Raw genomic sequence first — 9,483 nt, 5'->3', positions numbered from 1 at the left:
TTTATTTTTTTTAAGGTTAGGGATTAAGGTTAGGGGTTAATTATTTATTATTATTATTATTTTTTTATTATTATTATTATTTAGGGTTAAGGTTTGGGGTTAATTGTTTATTATTATTGTTTTATTCTTTTATTTTTTTTTTTTTAGGGTTAGGAATTAAGGTTAGGGGTTAATTAATTATTATTATTTTTTTTTTATTATTATTTAGGGTTAAGGTTTGGGGTTAATTATTTATTATTATTGTTTTATTCTTTTATTTTTTTTTAGGGTTAGGGATTAAGGTTAGGGGTTAATTATTTATTATTATTATTATTATTATTATTATTATTATTATTATTATTATTATTATTATTATTTTTTTATTATTATTATTATTATTATTTAGGGTTAAGGTTTGGGGTTAATTATTTATTATTATTGTTTTATTCTTTATTTTTTTAGGGTTAGGGATTAAAGTTAGGGGTTAATTATTTATTATTATTATTATTATTTTTTTTTATTATTATTATTTAGGATTAAGGTGTGGGGTTAATTATTTATTATTATTGTTTTATTTTTTATTTGTTTTAGGATTAGGGCTTAAGGTTAGGGGGTTAATTATTTACTAATATTATTACTATTTTTTTATTATTTAGGGTTAAGGTTTGGGGTTAATTATTTATTATTATTATTTTTGTTTATTATATAGGGTTAAGGTTTGGGGTTAATTATTTATTATTATTGTTTTATTTTTATTTTTTTTAGGTTTAAGGGTTAAGGTTAGGGGTTAATTTTTTTATTATTATTTTCTTTTTTAGGGTTAGGGGTTAATTATTTACTATTGTCTAGTATTCATTCATTGTATGTATTGATTTATCGTTTATTTATGATTATTTTTTATTTATTTGACAATAGAAAAACCCTCATAAATTGGATTTTAACGGCAACACAAGCCGATGCAGTAATTTATCACTCTTGTAGTACCATACAGTATAATAAAAAATACAAATACTATATGGTACTACAAGAGTGATAAATTACTGCATCGGCTTGTGTTGCCGTTAAAGTCCCATTTATGAGGGTTTTTCTATTGTCAAATAAATAAAAATAATCATAAATAAATAATAAATAAATGCATACCATAAATGAATACTATGTAATAATAAATAAATAAATAATCCCTGAAGGGATGTGGACAACCACCTGCTGCTAAAAAAAAAATAAATAAATAAAAATAATAAAACACCTTATTTTTATTTATTTATGTATTTCTTTTACATTTATTTATTCATATATTATTACAATTTTTTATTTTTTTTTACATTTTTTTATTTGAGCAGAAAATCACGCAAAAAAACATTCTATGGGAATAAAATTGCACCAAAAATTTGCAAATCTTCCCAGTTTCAGCTACAAAAAAGCTCCAGAAACTTTTTTGAGCTTTATTTATTCATTTATTATTATTATTATTAGTAGTAGTAGTATTAACACCCTAACACTAACAAAAAAAAATTTATAATAAATAACCCCGAACCATAATTCTAACCTGACCTTAACTCTAACCCCTTTCCCTAACAAAAAGAAAATAATAATAAATTACAATGATGCAACAGATGATACTTTTCTCTATTGACTAATAAAAAAATTCCAAAGCTAAAAAAACGCTGCATACAAAGGTACTGCAATTGTGCATAAAAATACCGGGAAAATGCTGAGATGCTACACTTTGCTGTGAATGCAGCCTGCATGGAGTTTGCATGCATGTATTTTAAGAGAAGGCACAGTGGCCAAGTGGTAAGGCGTTGGTCTCGTAAACCAAAGATCATGGGTTCAAACCCCATCTGTGCCTGTATGTAGACCCACATTTTGAGTGATCACCAGAACAGGAATAGAGGGGAAATTATCAAATGGGGACACTAGTTCTGGGAGCATCGGGACTCCCTCACTTTGGTGGGATATCCTCTCACTTCCTGTTTTTGGGCTATGGGACAGGAAGTGAAAGGAAATCTCCCCAATGAGACACAGATGAAAAAAATGGGGAGTTATAAATGAAAAAAAAATGCCTTTACTTCTATTTATAAAAAAAAAAAAAAAAAATACTTTGGGATCTAAAATTTGCCATGTATTCACACAGGCACAAAGAGTAATCGCTTTATTCTTTGTAATCTGATTATCTCCTAGAATTGTCAGCTCCATCTAGTGGACATAATGCAGTATTTCCTGTAATAGTGCAAAAAAAAAAAAAAATTAATTACGACCAGTAGATGGGGCTGACCTTTATAGGAGATAATCCTATTACAGAAGATGTGGCAATCGTTTGCGCTTGAACTGTCTGCAAGGTGAATTTTTTCATATGGCCACTAGATGGTGCTGAAGATCATAGGAGATAATTATAGTATAGACGATACGGTGAGCGTCCGTGCGTAAGACGTCTGCAAGGCAAGTTTTTTCATATATAAACCCACTGAGTGATGTGAAAATAAATGGAGATTTGAAATGATTTGTGTCTTTTATATTTGTCTAGAGTTCAACTTTAAATTGGTCCATCTGTCAATACTTTTGGAAATTGGTATTATGTACTTAGTAACTCTAATTTTTAGAATTTCAACAATATTTCCAAACAGTTTTTGGTTGGATTAAGCAAAAGCAATACATATTTTTGGGAGTTTTTTTTGCCCCTGTTTTCTTTAAATAATGGAAAAACAATAAAAAATGTTCCTTTTTTTTTTGCTCCTGGTTTTTTTGTATATTGGATCAAAAAAGCAAGAAATATTTCTGATTTTTTTTTTTCATTTTTTGTACTCCTGGTTCTTTTTTTGTATAAAGAATCAAAAGAAGCAATAAATATTTTTGGATTTTTTTTTCTCCTAATTCCTTTATATAATTTTTGGAAGTATTTTTTTTTCTTTTATTTGATCCATTATATAAAGGAATCAGGAGCAAAAAAATAAATAAAAAATAAAAAAAAAAAAACTTCCAAAAATATGTATTGCTTTCATTTGATCCATTATATAAAGGAACCAAGATAAAAAAAACCTTATAATATTATATATATAAAATGGATCCAACAAAAGCAATACATTTTTTTGGAAGTTTTTTTTTTTGGTCTTGGTTCCCTTATATAATGGATCAAATAAAAGCAATTAATATTTTTGGAAGGTTTTTTTCTTTATTTTGCTTATGGTTCTTTTATATAAAGAATAAAAAAAAAAAACAATTTGTTTTGTTCCTGGTTCCTTTATATAATAGATCAAACAAAACCAATAAACATTTTTTTTTTTAATATATATATATATCTACTTGATGTAATGAAAGCAATAAATATTTTTGTTTTATTTTTTGCTCCTGGTTCCTGTATATAGATGAAGAATAAAGAAAAAAGCAATAAATATTCTTGTATTTTTTTTTGTTCCCGGTTCCTTTATATAACAAATCAAACAAATACAATAAATATTTTTAGAAGGTTTTTAATATATATATATATATATATATATATATATATATATATATATATATATATATATATATATATATATATATATATATATATATATATATATATATATATATGATTAAATAAAAGCATTTTTTTTTCTTCCTGTTTATTTATATAACTTTTATTTCCTGCTCAGCTCTACAGCTTGCAGTTCTGTCTTGTACATCAATTTCTCTTTTCCCTCCTCATCATCCACTCTCCACACTGATGCCGGAATCACAAGAGGAGCCGGAGTGAGAATCTCCAGAACTCCATGAACGCTGTGGGAAAATTCTACAAATTGCCACTTTAAGTTTTGTCTGATAACAGCCATTGCAGAAAGCTTCAAAAGAAGGCATTACATTTCTGTACGGCTTGAGATTGGCCCCTTGTCAGTATAACCAGCGCCGGGACAAGGTCCTCCGACACCCAACACAAGGGTGCCAAAGTGCAAAAAAAAAAAAATCTAAAAATATTGATTGCATTTATATATATATATATATATATATATATATATATATATATATATATATATATATATATATATATATAAAAGAACCAGGAGCAAAAAAAAAAACAAAACGATTTTTTCCAATATTTCACAACAAATTGGAACCGATGAATGACCATTCGTATGCAAATACTAACGAAAATTATCGAACAAAAAATAATATTTATTTCTTTGTGAGATTCTTTATATCAAAGAACCGGGAGCAAAAATGCAAAACAAAAAAAAAAACCTTCCAAAAATATTTTTTGCTTTTCTTCGATCCATTATATAAAGGAACCAAGACCAAACAAAAAAACTTTGAAAAGAAAGTATTGCTTTTGTTCTTCTGTTGGATCCATTTTATATATATATGAAGAAAAGCAAAAAAAAAAAAAAATGGATCCAACAAAAGCAATACATACAAATATGTATATATATATATATATATAAGAACCAGGAGCAAAAAAAAAAAAAAAAACTTTCAAAAATATGTTTTGCTTTTATTTGATCCATTATAAATAATATAATGGATCAAATAAAAGCAAAATATATTTTTGAAAGGTTTTTTAAAATTTTTTATTTATTTTTTGCTCCTGGTTCCTTGATATAATGATTATATCAAGGAACCAGGAGCAAAAAAAAATCTTCCAAAAAGTATTGCTTTCGTTTGATCCGTTATATAAAGTAACAAAGACCAAACAATCACAAGGTACCAAAGTGCGCCATCCTCCCCAGCTCTATAATTTTGCGCTACAAAAAAAAAGCTAAGGGAAGGGAGTTTGTTTTAAAAAATTTTTTTTTTGCAATAATACATGTCCCCCAGGGCAGTACCCAGACCCCATAACCTTCTTGTGGCCAATTACTTGCATATAAGCCCTCAAAATGGGGACTTTTGATTTCTCGTGTTCGGCTCCCATAGGCTTCCATGGAGTTCGCAGATCGAGGCCGAACTTTTTCCCCTGTTTGGGAGTTCTGCCGCTGTTCCACCCCTCTCTAGTTGTCACCCTGTCACGCTGGCTTCCGATTGGAGAATACGAGCAGGCGCTTCATTACATATACGCAGCCCTGGCCCATCAGGAACCTCGCCCTTAGAAATGCCACCCAGTCGTTTAGAGCAGGCAGGCAGGAAATAACTGCCAAGAGGCTGTGGGGAACTTGGCAGCACTGAATAAAAAGATCTAAAAACAAGCATTTTAGTAGAAGAAAAAAACGATGTGCCGTGCTTAAAAAACTAAACTCCCATTTTTATTAATAAAATGATGGCAACAGGTTCTCAAGGCAATGAACCGCCAACGCAGAGCGTAAGAGGTGGCGTGATAATGCGTAATGTGAAGCCCTGTACAGCTATATAAAGTTATCCTTGCCATAGTGACCTTGGTATGAATAGAAAGATCCTTTTCAAAGAAACATGTTCCATAATAAATGTACTTTTAGCATTGCTCTGTGAATACATGACTAAAAGTGTTTGTTCCCATCGCTGTATTACGCATCCATGTGACGAGCGCACCGCTTAGTAAGTTGTTTATGTACGTGGGCAGGCAATGGTACGCAAGAAATCGGGACTAGCGTCATACATACTGTAGGATGATGGAGGACTACAAATCCCAGGATCCCCAGCCAGCCTCAGCGACCAGCTGTGCAACTAAGGCTTGGTTCACGCCTACAGGGGTGCCCAAGCATGGGTGCGTCTCTATGTGTTTTTTGCGCATTCCCATGCGCCGCATGTAAGGCAGCCCAATTATTTCAGTGGGCTACCCTATACCCAACTAAAGCTTGGTTCACACCTACAGGGGTGCCCAATCGCGGGTGCGTCTAGACATGTTTTTTGCACATTCCCATGTGCTGCATGTAGGGCAGCCCATTTATTATTTCAGTGGGCTAGCCTACACCCAGTTAAGGCTTGGTTCACGCCTACAGGGGCGCCCAATTGTGGGTGCGTCTCGACATGTCTTTCTCGCGTTCCCATTCGCTACATGTAAGGCAGCCCATTTATTTCAGTGGGGAACCCTACTGATATAGGCTTGGGGTACCCTACATGCAACTAAGGCTTTGCTCACACCCACAGGGGTGCCCAAAGCGTGGTGCATCTCTACGTGTTTTTTGTGCATTCCCATTCGTTGCATGTAGGGCGGCCCATTTATTTAAGTGGGCTACCGTATACCCAACTAAGGCCTGGCTCACACCTACAGGGGCGCCCAAGCGCGGGTGCGTCTCTACGCGTTTTTTACATATTTCCATTTGTTGCATGTAGGGCAGTCCATTTATTTCAGTGGGATACCCTACACCCAACTAAGGCTTGGCTCACACCAACAGGGGCACCCAAGCGCGGGTGCACCTCTACGCGTGTTTTGCGCATTCCCATGCACCACATGTAGGGCAGCCCATTTATTTCAGTGGGATACCCTACATGCAACTAAGGTTTGGCTCACATCTACAGGGGTGCCCAAGCACGGTGCATCTCTACGTGTTTTTTGCACGTTCCCATGTGCCATATATAGGGCAGCCTATTTATTTAGGTGGGTTACCCTACACCCAACTAAGGCTTGGCTCACACTTACAGGGGTGCCCAAGCGGGGGTGCGTCTCTACACGTTTTTTGTGCGTTCCCATTTGTTGCATGTAGTACAGTCCATTTATTTCAGTGGGATACCCTACACGCAACTAAGGCTTGGCTCACACCAACAGGGGCACGCAAGTGATGGGTGCGCCTCTAAGCGTGTTTTGCGCATTCCCATGCACCACATGTAGGGCAGCCCATTTATTTCAGTGGGATACCCTACACGCAACTAAGGCTTGGGTCACGCCTACAGGTGTGCCCAAGTGCATGTGCGCCTCTACATGTTTTTTGCGCGTTTCTATTTGTTGCATGTAGGGCAGCCCATTTATTTCACTGGGCTACCCTATACCCAACTAAGGCTTGGTTTACGCCTACAGGGGCGCCCAAGCTCGGGTGCGTCTCTACGTGTTTTTTGCACATTCCCATGTGCTGCATGTAGGGCAGCTCATTTATTTCAGTGGGATACCCTACACCCAACTAAGGCTTGGCTCACATCTTCAGGGGCGCCCAAGTGGGGGTGTGTCTCAACGCGTTTTTTATTGGTTCCCATTCCTTGCATGTAGGGCAGTCCATTTATTTAAGTGGGATACCCTACACCCAACTAAGGCTTGACTCACACCAACAGGGGCACTCAAGCGTGGGTACGCCTCTACGCGTGTTTTGCGCATTCCCATGCGTCATATGTAGGGCAGCCCATTTATTTCAGTGGGCTACCCTACACCCAACTAAGGCTTGGCTCACACCTACAGGGGTGCCAAAGCTTGGGTACATCTCTACGCTTTTTTTGTGCACTTCCATGCGCCTACAGGGGTACCTGAACGCAGACGCATCTCTACACGCGTTCTGCGCATTCCCGCATGTAGGGCAGTCCATTTATTTCGGGGGCTACCCTACACGCAACCAAAGCTTGGGTCACACCTACAGGGGTGCCCAAGCGCGTGTGCGTCTCTACATGTTTTTTGCGCATTCCTATTCGTTGCATGTAGGGCAGCCCATTTATTTAAGTAGGCTACCCTATACCCAACTAAGGCTTGGTTCACACCTACAGGGGTGACCAAGAGTGGGTGTGTCTCCGTGTCTACGTGTTTTTTTTTTGCGTAGTCCCAGTAAGTTGTTACTACTTTTTAAAACCCATCTTCACCTTTTATTTTTTATTTTTGTATTTTTTTAAGTGAGCCCTAGCAGAGTTAAAAAAAAAAAAAAGCTAGGCTGCAATACTCCCCTTAAATCCCCTGCAATACCTCTTCTCTACCACTAGATGCCACCAGTCTTCTGGGTAAATGACTTCCAGCACTTCATGGACCTGTCTCCTAGGAGCACGGCATTGGCACCTTTGTGTAAGCAGGTGTAGTTTGGCCTCCTTGCAAGGGTGCCACTGTGCAGAGAGGGTGGAGGACAAGGGGGAAACCAAGCTCCTGTGCGGCCTCCGTAGGTGTCATCAGGGGAGCAGCTGCCTGATTGGACGCTGCTGCCCTGACTAACCTCTGCGGCCATCTTTGGTTAGGGTTGGAGCGCAATCTGTATTGTGGGTAGTTCAGGGAAAGAGCCCCCTGCTGGTTAGGGACACCTGGATTAGCATAGGGACAGGTTCCTGTGGAGGAGGGACAAGGTCAGAACTGTTGCTGTGTGTCGAGCAGTAGCCTTCCACATTCAGGGACCCCCTTGCTGGTCTGCCTTGCAGCAACCTTCTCAGTTCAATGCTGTTCGGTGTCTACAGTGTCCACAGACATCCCCTGCCTAGTTCATTGTGAGTGTTTTGGTCCGGTGTGGCTGTGTCTTCAGATTTGTTGTACTTTCTCAGCATTATAATGTTAATACAAATTACTGCATCAGCTGGTCTCCACAGGAGTTATCTTCCCCTGCAGGCAGTGAAGAAGAAGAAGAAGCAGAAGAGGAGGAGGAGGTAGAGCAAGTGGAAGAAGAAAAAAAAAGAGGAAGGGGAAGAAGAAGAAGAAGAAAGAGGAGGAGGAGGAAGTACAGGAAGAGGAAGAAGAAGAAGAGGAGGCAGAGTAGGAGGAGGTAGAGGAAGAAGAAAAAAAAAGAGGAGGAGGAAGAAGAAGAAGATGAAAGAGCAGACGAAGAGGAAGAAGAAAAAGAGGAAGAAGAGGAAGAAAAGGAAGAAGAAGAGGAGGAAGAAAAAGAAGAGGAAGAAAAAGAACAGGATTGGAAGAAGAAGAAGAAGAAGAAGAAGAGAAAGAAGAAGAAGGTCCGTGTCTTCAGATTTGTTGTACTTTCTTGGCATTATAATGTAAATACATATTACTGCATCAATTGGTGTCCACAGGAGTTATCTTCCCCTGCAGGCAATGAAGAAGAAGAAGCAGAAGTGGAAGAAGAGGAGGAGGAGGTAGAGGAAGTGGAAGAAGAAAAAAAAAGAGGAAGCGGAAGAAGAAGAAGAGGAAGAAGAAGAAGAGGAGGAAGAATAGGAGGAGGTAGAGGAAGAGGAAGAAGAAAAAAAGAGGCGGAAGAAGAAGATGATGAAGGAGCAGACGAAGAGGAAGAAGAAAGAGAGGAAGAAAAGGAAGAAGAGGAAGAAAAAGAAGAGGATTGGAAGAAGAAAAAGAAGAAGAAGAGAAAGAAGTAGAAGAAGAAGGGGGGGGTTGGGTATTACTACCGGTAAGGGAGTTAAGAGAATTGGCGGTTATGGATGTTAGTAGAAGGTGATAGTAGAAGGAAAGACGCAACACCTCTGAGTTCACAGAGAATAAGGAAATTGTCGGACAACAATGTTCCCCATGGCTTGATAATTCTGATCAAAAAGCACTATTCAGACAGCACAATGCTCAGACCTACCTGGATTTCCCGAAAATCAATTTAAACCTTTATCTTAATTAGCCTAAGGAGAAATTATTGTTTCAAATATTCCCATCTTCATTAGCTGAGAAGGAGACTTGGATGAGTGGTAAAGAGTCTTCATTATTACAGAACAAGCCCAGCTGATTGTGACTACTGCTAGCAACGTTTTCAGTAAGAGGTCAGCAAT

The 9,483-nt window shown here is 37.0% G+C and overlaps 1 non-coding gene across 1 annotated transcript; it reads left to right on the top strand.

Annotated features, from left to right (window-relative positions):
- The first annotated feature begins 1,756 nt into the window (after positions 1 to 1,756).
- Positions 1,757 to 1,828, top strand: TRNAT-CGU (transfer RNA threonine (anticodon CGU)). The gene has a single exon. It is a non-coding gene; the product is annotated as a tRNA-Thr (tRNA).
- Positions 1,829 to 9,483: the final 7,655 nt, after the last annotated feature.

This window comes from Aquarana catesbeiana, linkage group LG13, assembly GCF_042186555.1.
Source record: "Aquarana catesbeiana isolate 2022-GZ linkage group LG13, ASM4218655v1, whole genome shotgun sequence".
NCBI classification, from domain to species: Eukaryota; Metazoa; Chordata; class Amphibia; order Anura; family Ranidae; genus Aquarana; species Aquarana catesbeiana.
This window is presented reverse-complemented; position numbering and strand designations above follow the sequence as displayed.